The sequence below is a fragment of the Saccopteryx leptura genome, chromosome 2 (genome assembly GCF_036850995.1).
Source record: "Saccopteryx leptura isolate mSacLep1 chromosome 2, mSacLep1_pri_phased_curated, whole genome shotgun sequence".
NCBI classification, from domain to species: Eukaryota; Metazoa; Chordata; class Mammalia; order Chiroptera; family Emballonuridae; genus Saccopteryx; species Saccopteryx leptura.
The window spans coordinates 262,811,523-262,827,292 of NC_089504.1; positions in this window are offsets into that span (position 1 = coordinate 262,811,523).

Below are 15,770 nucleotides of genomic sequence, written 5' to 3' on the forward strand. Positions count from 1 at the left end.
ATGTAGGATATGCAGGTGTCAGAATGAAAGCAAAGCCAGCAGTTGAATAAAAGATTTCAATCCATGGCCCTGGCCGGTTGGCTCAGTGGTAGCGCGTCCGCCTGGCGTGCAGAAGTCCCTGGTTCGATTCCTGGCCAGGGCACACAGGAGAAGCACCCATTTGCTTCTCCACCCCTCCCCCTCTCCTTCCTCTCTGTCTCTCTCTTCCCCTCCCGCAGCCGAGGCTCCATTGGAGCAAAGATGGCCCGGGCACTGGGGATGGCTCCTTGGCCTCTGCCCCAGGCGCTAGAGTGGCTCTGGTCGCGGCAGAGCGACGCCCCTGCGGGGCAGAGCATCGCCCCCTGGTGGGCAGAGCGTCGCCCCCTGGTGGGCGTGCCGGGTGGATCCCGATCGGGCGCATGCGGGAGTCTGTCTGACTGTCTCTCCCCATTTCCAGCTTCAGAAAAATACAAAAAAAAAAAAAAAAAAAAAAGATTTCAACCCATGTGACAATCAAAAGAAAGTGCTCACGAGAACGGAATCACTACACAATTATTAGGGGAAGGGGATTAAGTTGAATATGTTATAGATATGAGATAATTAAGATAGCTAATCCAATACAATAACCCTACAAGGTCCTCTTTAGCTTCCATCTTCTGTCCTCTCAAAGGACTTCTGACTCTCCCTACATTTTTGCCTTTATTAAGGTTGACCAACTGTCTTGTTTGTCTAGGACTAGCCTGGTTTCCCCACGGAAGGGTCAGTATCCCAGGAGGCCCCTCAGTCCCTGCAAACTAGGATTGTTGGTCACCCTGCTCCCACTCCTAGCTGAAAGTACTGCTCCCTACTCTGAACTTTTTTAGCTCTCTAAACTTTGACCATTTATTTGGCAGTTGCCACATTTTTGCTATACAGGGTAATTATTTGTGTTCAAGAAATGTTTCCCAGATGTGCTTGTAAAATTACTTAATTTGTCTTTCATAATTTCTTCTACTCTTCACAACATGAAATGAACCACTTAATAGTTTGCATGAAGGAATCTTATTTTTTTAAAAATAACAATTGCCAATGGGAGATATGTCTGCCATGGAATTTCAGTCTATTGAATCACAAAAGTGATGATTTGGAAATCCAAATATTCCTATTTTTTCCATATAAAACTTAAACGTGACCTCAACTCTTCAATCTAACCCTTATTCTTCCACTACGTTTCTTAAACAATGCTGCACACAAGAATGTCTGGGAGTAAAAGAAGTCACAGAATGAACATGGTACATTTTCCCAGAGACTAGTGTTTACTTAAGGATTTATTTTTTGAAAGTGGAGGTAAAATTGGGAGTTTGAACTTCTGCGCAAACATGCTTTGTCAGATTTTCATTTTAGGCATTAGGTATGGCAGATTAGATAGCCAGAGAAATCCTCTTGGTATAGAACACTTACAAATGCTGAAATATGCTCACACACACACACATGGTCTTTAAAACATATGGTTGGGCCTGCTTGGTGATGGCACAATAGATAGGGTGAGGTCCCAGCTTGGAAACCCTGAGGTCGCCAGCTTGAGTGCAGGATCATCGAAATGATCCCATGGTTGCTGACTTGAAGCCCAAGGTTGCTGGCTTGAGCCCAAGGTCACTGGCAAGGGGACCCTGGCTTGGCTTGAGCCTCCTGGTCAACATATGTATGAGAAACAATCAATGAATGACTAAAGTGATACAACTGAGTTGATACTTCTCATCTCTCTCCCTTGCTGTCATACTCTTTCTTTCTCTCTCACTAAAAACAACAACAACAACAACAAAAGGATGGCTGGGCCCTGGCAGGGTAGCTCAGTTGATTGGAGCATCTTCCCAAAACTCCAAGGCTGTGGGTTAGATCCCCAGTCAGGGCACATATAAGAAACAACCAAGAAATGCATAAATAAGTAGAACAACAAATAAATGTTCTCTCTCTCTCTTTCTCCCTGCTCTCTCTTCCTCCCTTTCTCTAAAACCAATTTAAAAAGTAAAATGTATGGCTGAACTAGTAGGAAAACAAAATCAGCGATGCAGTCTGATATTGGCGTTTGTTCTGGGGGAGGTATCTGTCTACATGGGTGGCCTAACACTTGAATGTTAATGGGCTCAGTAAGCAGGAGAGAAAACTAAAACTTGTTTTAGAAGATTGAATAGAAACCACTATATGGGTCTGAGAAACCCCCAAAAGACTTCAATTTATAAACTAGGAAAGAAAAATAGCACACAGTAGTCAATGACTCTTGTCTGTCCCAACCGAAACTTTACTGGAGGAAAACTATGACTCTTTTGAAATTTCTTTATTCAAAAAATTTTTAATATTTCATTTTATTTTTTTAAGATTTTATTTATTTATTTTGGAGAGGGAAAAGAGAGAGAAGGGGGAAGAGCAGGAAGCATCAACTTCCATATGTGCCTTGACTAGGCAAGCCCTGGGTTTCAAACCAGCAACCTCAGTGTTCTAGGTCAACGCTTTATCCACTGTGCCACCACAGGTCAGGCCCAAATCTCTTAACCATGCAAAAATCAAGACTCTAGCTAAAAATGTAGGTTAAAGTGGTGATGGATTGGTACTGCTCCAACTGGCAGACACAACTGGCTCTCTGGAAGAAAGCACTGCCTCTGGGCCTCAGAGACTTTTCAAGAAATCTGAGCATGCCTATGGTAACTCTATGTTTTATTCTTTGAGTTTCTGCCAAACTGTTTTCAAAAGAGGCGACACCATTTTACATTCCTACCAAGAATGTAGGAGGGTTCTAATTTCTCTACATCCTCACCAATACTTGATATTGTCTTTGTTACGATTGACATCACAGAGAGTGTGAAATAGTATCTCACTGTGGTTTTGATTTGCATTTCCATGATGACTAATGATATTAACCATCTTTTCATGTGTTATTGGCTCTTTGGTCTTTGGAGAAATGTCTATTCAATGTCAAATCCTTAGTGCATTTTTTAAATTGGGTTACTTGCCTTTTTATTGTTGAATTGAGTTCTTTATACATTTTGGATACTATTACCTTGTAATAAAGTACAATTTATCTATTTTTTTTCTATTGTTGCTTATGCTTTTGGTGTCATAGCTAAGAAATCATAGCCTAAGAAGGTCACAGAGATTCAGGCCATGTTTTTGTTTTTCCTTTTCCTGAGGTTTATTTATTTTTTTTTTTTTTAAATAAATTTTTATTAATGGTAATGGGATGACATTAATAAATCAGGGTACATATATTCAAAGAAAACATGTCTAGGTTATTTTGTCATTAAATTATGTTGCATACCCCTCGCCCAAAGTCAGATTGTCCTTCGCCACCCTCTATCTAGTTCTCTGTGCCCCTCCCCCTCCCCCTAACTCTCCCCCTGTCCTCCCTCCCCCCACCCCTGGTAACCACCACACTCTTGTCCATGTCTCTTAGTCTCATTTTTATGTTCCACCAATGTATGGAATCATGTAGTTCTTGTTTTTTTCTGATTTACTTATTTCACTCCTTATAATGTTATCAAGATCCCACCATTTTGCTGTAAATGATCTGATGTCATCGTTTCTTATGGCTGAGTAGTATTCCATAGTGTATATGTGCCACATCTTCTTTATCCAGTCTTCTATTGAAGGGCTTTTTGGTTGTTTCCATGTCTTGGCCACTGTGAACAGTGCTGCAATGAACATGGGGCTACATGTGTCTTCACGTATCAATGTTTCTGAGTTTTGGGGGTATATACCCAGTAGAGGGATTGCTGGGTCATAAGGTAGTTCTATTTGCAGTTTTTTGAGGAACCACCATACTTTCCTCCATAATGGTTGTACTACCTTACAGTCCCACCAACAGTGAATGAGGGTTCCTTTTTCTCCACAGCCTCTCCAACATTTGCTATTACCCGTCTTGTTGATCATAGCTAATCTAACAGGTGTGAGGTGGTATCTCATTGTAGTTTTGATTTGCATTTCCCTAATAACTAATGAAGCTGAGCATTTTTTCATATATCTGTTGGCCATTTGTATCTCTTCCTGGGAGAAGTGTCTATTCATGTCTTCTTCCCATTTTTTTATTGGATTGTTTGTTTGTTTGTTGTTGAGTTTTATGAGTTCTTTGTAAATTTTGGAAATTAGGCCCTTATCTGAGCTGTTGTTTGAAAATATCATTTCCCATTTAGTTGGCTGTCTGTTTATTTTTATATCAGTTTCTCTTGCTGAGCAAAAACTTTTTATTCTGATGTAGTCCCATTCATTTATCTTTGCCTTCACTTCTCTTGCCATTGGAGTCAAGTTCATAAAATGTTCTTTAAAACCTAGGTCCATGAGTTTAGTACCTATGTCTTCTTCTATGTACTTTATTGTTTCAGGTCTTATATTTAGGTCTTTGATCCATTTTGAATTAATTTTAGTACACGGGGACAGGCTGTAGTCGAGTTTCATTCTTTTGCATGTGGCTTTCCAGTTTTCCCAACACCATTTGTTGAAGAGGCTTTCTTTTCTCCATTGTGTGTTGTTGGCCCCTTTATCAAAGATTATTTGACCATATATATGTGGTTTTATTTCTGGGCTTTCTATTCTGTTCCATTGGTCTGAGTGTCTATTTTTCTGCCAATACCATGCTGTTTTGATTATTGTGGCCCTATAATATAGTTTAAAGTCAGGTATTGTAATGCCCCCAGCTTCATTCTTTTTCCTTAGGATTGTTTTGGCTATTCGGGGTTTTTTATAGTTCCATATAAATCTGATGATTTTTTGTTCCATTTCTTTAAAAAATCTCATAGGAATTTTGATGGGAATTGCATTAAATTTGTATATTGCTTTGGGTAATATGGCCATTTTGATTATATTTATTCTTCCTATCCAAGAGCAAGGAATATTTTTCCATCTCATTGTATCTTTTTCGATTTCCCTTAACAATGCTTTGTAATTTTCATTATATAGGTCCTTTACATTCTTTGTTATGTTTATTCCTAGGTATTTTATTTTTTTTGTTGCAATCGTGAAGGGGATTATTTTTTTGAGTTCATTTTCTAATATTTCATTGTTGGCATAGAGAAAGGCTATGGACTTCTGTATGTTAATTTTGTATCCTGCGACCTTACTGTATTGGTTTATTGTTTCTAATAATCTTTTTGTGGAGTCCTTCGGGTTTTCGATGTATAGGATCATATCATCAGCAAAAAGTGATACCTTTACTTCTTCTTTTCCAATATGGATGCCTTTTATTTCTTTGTCTTGTCTGATTGCTCTGGCCAGAACTTCTAGCACCACGTTAAATAAGAGTGGAGAGAGTGGACAACCCTGTCTTGTTCCTGATTTAAGGGGGAAAGCCTTCAGTTTAGTGCCATTTAATATGATGTTAGCTGATGGTTTATCATATATGGCCTTTATCATGTTGAGATATTTTCCTTCTATACCCATTTTGTCGAGAGTCTTAAACATAAAATTGTGTTGTATTTTATCAAAAGCCTTTTCTGCATCTATTGATAAGATCATGTGGTTTTTGTTCTTTGTTTTGTTGATATGGTGTATTACGTTAACCGTTTTGCGTATGTTGAACCATCCTTGAGATTCTGGGATGAATCCCACTTGATCATGATGTATTATTTTTTTAATATGTTGTTGTATTCGGTTTGCCAGTATTTTGTTTAGAATTTTAGCATCTGTATTCATTAGAGATATTGGTCTGTAGTTTTCTTTCTTTGTGCCATCCTTGCCAGGTTTTGGTATGAGGGTTATGTTGGCCTCATAAAATGTGTTTGGAAGTATTGCTTCTTCTTCAATTTTTTGGAAGACTTTGAGTAGAATAGGAACCAAGTCTTCTTTGAATGTTTGATAGAATTCACTAGTATAACCGTCTGGGCCTGGACTTTTATTTTTGGGGAGGTTTTTAATAGTTTTTTCTATTTCCTCCCTGCTGATTGGTCTGTTTAGGCTTTCTGCTTCTTCATGACTCAGTCTAGGAAGGTTGTATTGTTCTAGGAATTTATCCATTTCTTCTAGATTGTTGTATTTGGTGGCATATAATTTTTCATAGTATTCTACAATAATTCTTTGTATATCTATGATGTCTGTGGTGATCTCTCCTCTTTCATTTTGGATTTTATTTATTTGAGTCCTGTGCCTTTTTTCCTTGGTGAGTCTTGCCAAGGGTTTGTCAATTTTGTTGACCTTTTCAAAGAACCAGCTCCTTGTTTTATTGATTTTTTCTATAGTTTTTCTGTTCTCTATTTCATTTATTTCTGCTCTGATTTTTATTATCTCCTTTCTTCGGCTGGTTTTGGGTTGTCTTTGTTCTTCTTTTTCTAGTTCCTTAAGGTGTGAAGTTAAGTGGTTTACTTCGGCTCTCTCTTGTTTGTTCATATAGGCCTGAAGTGATATGAACTTTCCTCTTATTACTGCTTTTGCTGCATCCCAGAGATTCTGATATGTCGTATTTTCATTTTCATTTGTCTGTATGTATCTTTTGATCTCTGCGCTTATTTCTTCTTTGACCCATTCATTTTTTAGAAGTATGTTGTTTAGTTTCCACATTTTTGTGGGTTTTTCCCCCTCTTTTTTGCCGTTGAATTCTAGTTTCAAGGCTTTATGATCAGAAAATATGCTTGGTACAATTTCAATTTTTCTAAATTTGCTGATATTGTCTTTGTGGCCCAACATATGGTCAATTCTTGAGAATGTTCCATGTACACTAGAGAAAAATGTATACTCTGTCGCTTTGGGATGAAGTGTCCTGTAGATGTCTATCATATCCAGGTGTTCTAGTATTTCGTTCAAGGCCACTATATCTTTATTGATTCTCTGTTTGGATGACCGATCTAGAGCCGTCAGCGGAGTATTGAGGTCTCCAAGTATGATTGTATTTTTGTTAGTTTTTGTTTTAAGGTCAATAAGTAGCTGTCTTATATATTTTGGTGCTCCTTGGTTTGGTGCATATATATTAAGGATTGTTATGTCTTCTTGATTCAGTGTCCCCTTAATCATTATGAAGTGACCATTTTTGTCTCTGAGTACTTTTTCTGTCTTGTAGTCAGCATTATCAGATATGAGTATTGCTACACCTGCTTTTTTTTGGGTGTTGTTTGCTTGGAGTATTGTTTTCCAGCCTTTCACTTTGAATTTGTTTTTATCCTTGTTGCTTAGATGTGTTTCTTGTAGGCAGCATATAGTTGGATTTTCTTTTTTAATCCATTCTGCTACTCTGTGTCTTTTTATTGGTAAGTTTAATCCATTTACATTTAGTGTAATTATTGATACTTGTGGGTTCCCTACTACCATTTTATAAATTGCTTTCTGTTAGTTTTGTATCTAGTTTGATTCTTCTCTTTTGTTTTTCTATCATTTGTTTCTGTTTGTTTGTGTTCCATACTTCTTTCCTTTGTTGCTACCTTTTTTAAGTCATGTGTTTTTGTGGTGGTTTTTTCAAGGGTGGTTACCATTAAGTAATGAAAAGGGTACCTACCATATTCATTGTAGTACCCTATCTTATAAGTATTTCTGCACTTCATCGTCCTTTGCTACTGTTAATCTCCATTCTCTCCCCCCCTTTTTTTTTCCTTTGTTGTCACAGTTTAAGTTTGGTTTTATTGTGTTCTTGGTGGAGCTGTTACTTGTGGTGTTGTTTTCTTTTGTTCTTTGAATCTGGTTGGAAAACCCCCTTTAGTATTTCCTGGAGTGGGGGCTTTCTCGTGATAAATTCTCTCATCTTTTCTGTATTTGTGAATGTTTTTATATCTCCTTCATACTTGAAGGATAGCTTTGATGGGTATAGTATTCTTGGCTGAAAGTTCCTCTCTTTCAGGGCCTTAAATATTGGGGTCCACTCTCTTCTAGCTTGTAGAGTTTCTGCTGAGAAATCTGATGATAATCTAATAGGCCTTCCTTTATATGTTGTACTCTTCTTTTCCCTGGCTGCCTTGAGAATTTTTTCTTTGTCACTGGTTTGTGTCATCTTTATTATGATGTGCCTTGGAGTGGGTTTGTTGGGGTTAAGAAAACTCGGTGTTCTGTTTGCTTCTTGAACTTGAGGCTTTAGTTCTTTCCACAGGCTTGGGAAGTTCTCGTCTATTATTTGTTTGAGTATATTCTCCATTCCATTTTCTTTCTCTTCTCCCTCTGATATACCTATTATTCTTATGTTATTCTTTCTGATGGAGTCAGATAATTCCTGTAGAGCTTTCTCGTTTTTTATTATTTTTGAGTCTCTTTCTTCTTCTCTCTGTTGTGCCTCAAGTTGTTTGTCTTCTATTTCACTAATCCTATCTTCAATCTGGGTTGTTCTGCTAGCTAAGCTTGTTACCTCGTTTTTCAGCTCGTGAATTGAGTTTTTCATTTCTGTTTGATTTGTTTTTATAGTTTCAATTTCCTTGGTAATATATTCTTTGTGTTCATTGAGTTGTTTTCTGATCTCCCTATATTGCCTTTCCGTGTTTTCTTGTATATCTCTGAGTATTTTTAAGATTTCTATTTTAAATTCTCTGTCATTTAGCTCCAAGGCTTCCAATATGTTAAGTCTTTTCTCCATAGATTTTTCCACATCTATTTGTGTTACCTCTCTTTCTTTTGTATCCATAATATTCGATTTCCTCTTTCTTATTGGCATCTGCGGGTGGTCTTGTTGATAGCACACCAGTGCACTTTCTCGCGGCTTGAATGAACGCCCCTGAGGTAGCTTCCTCCACACCCTCGTCTCTCAGATTCGAGTGATAACAGTCCTTTTGCTTTCAGTTTGCTCCGAAGATAAATTTTCCTGTTTCTAGTTGATAAATTTGTTGTGGTTTTGGGGAGATCTGTCGGACGCGCTGCTCACGGCGCCATTTCCGTGACGTCACTCCTCCTGAGGTTTATATAGTTTAAGATTTACATTTTGATTCATTTTGAGTTGTTCTTTTGTACATAGTGTGAAACAGATGTTCAATTTTATTATCTGCATGTGGATGTACGGTTGTCTCAGCATCATCTGTTGAAAAAGACTATTCTGTCCCCATTTAAGTGACTTGGCTCCCTTTTTGAAACCAACTGACCATACATACAGAGTTTATTTCTGAACTCTCAATTTTATTCCATTGATTTATATGTCTGAACTTATGTCATAATATATTCTATGAACCAACAAGTGACACAGATCACTTCGGCTATGTTCTATTGATTACACAGATCATCTCTGTTTTAATGCGGGAGAAACTACATAAGGGTATGAATTCCAGGAGGTAAGAATCATTTGGAGCCATCTGGAAAAATAGTTACCATATAACAATAACCAAATAATTACCTAGATACACAGAAAAAAATATGCTGTTGGTAATTTAGTACGAGAGGACTTCTAAATTAGATAAAAGCTAGTTTCAAAATACTTACTTTAAACATCATGTTTAACAGTGAAACATTTAACGTATCCCTTTAAAACCAAATACAAGATGAGAATGCCCAGTCTTCTTCACCATTCTGTTATAGGTAAAAAGGCATGACAAGGAATAAAATATATAAGAATTTGAAGGAAAAACATGACCGTAATGCTTTGGAGATAATATTATTTTCTACAAGAAAAACAGAAAAAGAATCTCTGAACTAGTTAATAAGGGCAATTAGTAAGATTTCTGGATATAAGGTTATGCTAGCAATACATAATAAAATTTATTTTAAAATGATAGCCTTAGTATAGCAACAAAAAGTATAAAATATTTGGAATAAATCAGGCAAAAATGTACAATACCTGGTGGAGAAATTTATAAAAGTATATTGAAGACATTAAAGAAAACTAAGAATAAGTAAAATATATATATACCAAAGTAAATTGTGAATAAAACAATTAGGCAAGAAAGTCATACCCTACTAGGTAAAAAAAAAAATTTTATCATCCAATTGTAATAACTGAAACAATGTGGTACTGACAAAAGGACAGACAAATAAACCAACACAACTGACCATAAAGCGTAGAAACAGACCCTGCTATTGGAACTCAATATACAACAGTTTTTAGTAGAGAAAAGATACTCAATTAGACCTAGTAAAAAAAAATTTTTTTTGGCCCTGGCCGGTTGGCTCAGCGGTAGAGCGTCGGCCTAGCGTGCAGAGGTCGGGGGTTTGATTCCCGGCCAGGGCACACAGGAGAAGCGCCCATCTGCTTCTCCACCCCTACCCCTCTCCTTCCTCTCTGTCTCTCTCTTCCCCTCCCACAGCCAAGGCTCCATTGGAGCAAAGATGGCCCGGGCGCTGGGGATGGCTCCTTGGCCTCTGCCTCAGGCGCTAGAGTGGCTCTGGTCGCAACATGGCGACACCCAGGATGGGCAGAGCATCGCCCCCTGGTGGGCAGAGCGTCGCCCCTGGTGGGCGTGCCAGGTGGATCCCGGTCGGGTGCATGCGGGAGTCTGTCTGACTGTCTCTCCCTGTTTCCAGCTTCAGAAAAATGAAAAAAAAAAAAATTTTTTTTATCTCATATCAAACAAAATTAAATACCAAAGGGATGGTTCAAGACTTAAATGTGAAAAACAAAGCTTGTAGAACTTCTAAAATAAATCATAGGAGACCGCCTCTGTGACCTCATGGTGGAAGAATTTAAGACAGAAAAAGCTCAAACCTTAAAGGAAAATATTGCTACTGTCTGTTCCTCAGAATATGCTATAAAAGAGTGAAGAAGGCAAGAAACAACCTAGGAAAGAGAGTTGTCATGTATATAACCGACAAAGTATTAATACTTAAAACATTTTTAAATGGTACAAAGAAAATCTAATGGAAATACTAGCAAAAACCTTGATGTTATGAAAGAATAAAACAACTCAAATGGTCCTAAAATATATGAAAAAGTCCAAATGTCACTTGTAATCAGAGAAATTCAAACTAAAACCACAATCATATTTCATATCACATGGACCAGACAGGTAAAAGCTAAACTGGCAAAGCTTAACAGCACTCCCATTCTACTCCTAGGGAAAGTTGTTACAAACACTTTGGGAGACAATTTAGTATGTTTCTGATGTTCTGTTGCTGTGGACAAACCACCCCAAATCTAGTGAGGACAAATAACATTCCACATTTTGTAAGGGTCAGCAAATTGGAAGGAGCTTGGCAGGCAGCTCTGGAATCATTCCTTCAGTCACAATGGGACATCTGGAGGTAGGGAGCCAGGAAGTGGCTGGGATCTCTCTTCATGTTGTCCCAGGGTTCCTCCTTGTAATCTCTCCACATGGGCAGCTAGGTTGAGCTCACAGCACAGTTGAGTCAGGCCTCAGGGTGGTCAGAGTGCTTATATGGAAGCTCAAGTCTTTTAAGAGCAAGGATTTGAATTAACAAAGGCATAGACTTATGGCTCTTTGTGAACTAACTTTGAAAGTCACAGAGTGACTTCTTTACTGGTTCAAACAGTTACAAAAAGCACACCTACTAACCAAGGAAGGGGTCGTGGATCCCACCTCTCAATGGGAGGTATGTCAAAGTCATATTATAAAAGAAGCATGTGGATGGAAGATATTTTTGTGGTCATCTTTAGAAAATACTATCTGCCAAGAGAGATGTTGAGGGGAATACGAGGGAGGGGGGATGCAATTGGGGCAACACTAGAATCTATGTAAACACAATAAATTTTTTTAAAAAAGAAAGTACTATCTGCCATAGCCACTATTTACTAAAATTGAAGATATATATATATGTACCTATGACTCACAATTTCACTCCTGGATATTCATCTGAGGGAAATTCTTTCCCATGTGCATCTGGGGACATTACACTTTGTGATTACAACAAAACTGAAAAGGATAAAAATATCCAGCAACACTGAAATGAACATAAAAAGATATGCTTTGTAAGTGAAAATGAATGAACTTTAGTCACATATATGGACATGGGTGAATCACAAAAACAATGTGGAACTAAAAAAGCAAAGTGTAGAATATACATTGTTTATATCAAAGTCACAAACAAGCAAAGCTGTTTGTGCTACTTTATATTGTTTAGGAATGTCTACATTTGCGGTAAGTTAGTAAATTATAGAGAAAAACAAGGAATGACTAACCTAAAGTTTAAGATAGTGGTTTCAGGAAGGGAGAACAGCAGAAGCAGAAGCAATCTAGTAGGGACATTCTGGGAGCTTTGAGGTTCTGGGATGTTTCTTTCTTTCTTTTTATTTATTTATTATTATTTTTTAGCTCACACAAGAGAGAGAGAGAGAGAGAGAAAGACAGACAGACAAGGACAGACAGGAAGGGAGAGAGATGAGCATCAACTCACAGTTGCAACACCTTAGTTGTTCATTGATTGCTTTCTCATATGTGCCTTGACCAGGGGGCTCCAGCTGAGCCAGTGACGCCTTGCTTAAGCCAGCGGCCTTGGGCTTCAAGCCAGCGACCTTAGGCTTCAAGCCAGTGACTCAGTGACCTTTGGGCTCAAGCCAGTGACCATGGGGTCATGTCTATGATCCCATGCTCAAGTTGGCAACCCTACTCTCAAGTCGGATGGGCCCACGCTCAGGCTGGTAACCCTGCTCTCAAGCTGGATGAGCCCACGCTAAGGCTGGCTACCTCCGGGTTTCAAATGTATATGTGTCCTCTGCATCCCAGGAGGTACCGCCTGGTCAGGTTGGGATGTTCTGTTTCTTAAGTTGAGTGGTAGTTACTTATTGTTCAATTTATTATTAATCTTTAAAACTTATGCATATATTGCAAATACTCATACTTAAGGTATTTCTCACAAAACTTGAAAAATGTGCATTTATCTAAAAGGTTTTGTCACATATATGATGGAATAAAACTAGTAGGAACCTATTTTTCCAAGAAAGTCTATTAGCCAAGGACAGAATTAGGAAACTTGTTTTCTTCTCTGCCAATAGGTCTTTATTTTACAAAACATTATTTTTATATGATACCCTTGATAGGATAGACTGGTATGCAAATTTTGCATTCATTTTAAAGACAAAACATAGGACTTCAAAGACATTGGGTGTGGATATGGACAAATGCCTAAATTTCTTGGCAAGTGGGACATTCAAGTTTATTCTTTCTCCGTAAGCAGATATTTTGGCAGAAAAATTTGAGAAACACTGGGTCTTCCGGTCAACTTGATTACTCGTTATTTCCTTGATTACAACTTGTGTCTTCTGACTTCCATGTTTTTGCTCCTGCCATTATCTCCAATATAAACTTTTCAAGTCACAGAATTTACTCTGTAAGATGGAGGAGGTGACAAGCCAACTTATTCTTGTCCAGAACCAGCATGTTTTGACCTACATTCTGTGTAGCCACAGACGGGAGACAATCCTCTAATGTTTGTGCAAGTCTGCCTTCTGACCTGAAATTTGAAGACCTGGGTCCATTGTTTCATTTGACCCTGAAAGAGTACAAACTCAGTAAGTGAGAGTAGTTGTTTCTAGTTGACAGTTGTTTGGTGAAATTAATTATTGCTTAAAATTATTTTTGTTATTTAAAATTTCTTTAGGTGGGATTATAGGAGGGAAAGGGTGGTGGGGGTGGTGGGGAGGGGAGGGGAGATAGATGGTGATGGAGGGAGACCTGACTTGGGGTGGTGAACACACAATACAATACACAGATGACGCACTGTGGAATCGTGCACCTGAAACCTGTATAATTTTGTTAACCAATGTTGATTCAATAAATTCAATTTAAAAAATAAATTAATTTGCCTGTCCTGTGGTGGCACAGTGGATAGAGTACCAATTTGGAGAACTGAGGTTTCCTGTTCGAAACCCTGACCTTGTTGGGTCAAGGCATATATGACAAACAACCAATGAACAGCTAGAGTGAAGCAACTACTTCTCACCCCCACCCTTCTGTAAAATCAATAAATATAATCTTTAAAAAATAAATAAATTATTATTTTTTATTTAACCTTAACCTATTAAGGAATCTTAGTCACATTCCTAATAGATGGTTATTCATTATATTGATAAAACTGCCACAATTACTTCAATTTTTACAGGTAATATCTAGAGAGTTAGAGTCCAGTTGAAATAAAAGGTGGACTGTTAGACTATTGCATAGAGGATTTTACATAGTTCTAGAGGGTGGCTTTTTACCCCTGAGTATGAGTTTAATGTCTTCCTACCACTCCATCTAAAACAACATACTGAGGAGAGAGAAGTCTCATTACCATGTGTTGGTCAGCCCAACTCTGAGTCAGTGAACCTCTCACCCATGTGAACTGTTAATTGTGCCAAAGGATGAGTATTAAAATTAGTGAAGCAGACTGGGTAAGCTTGTTCCCTATTGCTTATGCTTTATATGTCCTGAGGGCAAAAGACGTGACTCTGTATACCTGTCATTCCCATTTGTTTGGGGATTTTAAAATCCACTGTATCTAGAGAAATCTCTTCAGGTATACCTCCAGCTTTCTATATATATATGTAAGTCAGTATAAATCACAACCTATTTATAGGGACCCACACTCACTGTGATAGACGATACACAGAGGAATCAAGAATGGGTAAGACTACATCTTTTCTACTGAGGCAATAGAGAATTTTGTGTGTGTTTATGTGTGTGTGTTTGTGTACTGGAAGTTGAAGTAGGTGGCTGAAAAGTATATAGATAACTGTAAACAAGACAGCACACACATGCTGTATGTAGGCTGACCAATAATATTTATGCGATTGAGGACAAACAACAACTTGAGGCCCACGTGCCTTATCTTTTAAGTCTTTAATAGTTATACATCAAGTTATATTATACATCAAGACTACAAATAAAGTACATCCTCCTACCTCAACAAATAAACATTTATAACAACCAAATAAGAAAATATATGGAAAGCTATAGTTTTTCTTATGACTTAAAGAAAAGTGAAAAATACCAAAAATGACAATTTAAATATTTTTGCATGTGTCTAGAGTTTTGGGTGATGATCTGTTGGGTGGGGAATAAAATTAAAACATATAATTCATATATCATCATCTATTTATGCCATAACTTTTTTTTTTTTTTTTTTTCATTTTTCTGAAGCTGGAAACAGGGAGAGACAGTCTGACAGACTCCCGCATGCGTCCGACCGGGATCCACCCGGCACGCCCACCAGGGGCAACGCTCTGCCCACCAGGGGGCGATGCTCTGCCCATCCTGGGCGTCGCCATGTTGCGACCAGAGCCACTCTAGCGCCTGAGGCAGAGGCCACAGAGCCATCCCCAGCGCCCGGGCCATTTTTGCTCCAATGGAGCCTTGGCTGCGGGAGGGGAAGAGAGAGACAGAGAGGAAAGCGCGGCGGAGGGGTGGAGAAGCAAATGGGCGCTTCTCCTATGTGCCCTGGCCGGAATCGAACCCGGGTCCTCCGCATGCTAGGCCGACGCTCTACCGCTGAGCCAACCGGCCAGGGCTATGCCATAACTTTTATCTTGCCAACATTTCAACAAATCATAAATTACATTATCATTAATATTTTCATTTATTTGTGTTCCATCTATAGTGATGATCTACAACAGTGGTAGTCAACCTGGTCCCTACCGCCCACTAGTGGGTTTTCCAGCTTTTATGGTGAGCTGTAGCGGAGCAACCAAAGTATAAATAAAAAGATAGACTTAACTATAGTAAGTTGTTTTATAAAGATTTATTCTGGGCCTGACATGTGGTGGTGCAGTGGATAAAACGTCAACCTGGAAATGCTGAGGTCGCTGGTTCGAAACCCTGGGCTTGCCTGGTCAAGGCACATATGGGAGTTGATGCTTCCAGCTCCTCCCCCCTTCTCTCTCTCTGTCTCTCCTCTGTCTCTCTCTCTCCCTCTCTCTCTCCTCTCTAAAAATGAATAAATAAAATTAAAAAAAATTAAAAAGATTTATTCTGCCAAATTTAGCGAAAATCTGACATAAAGTA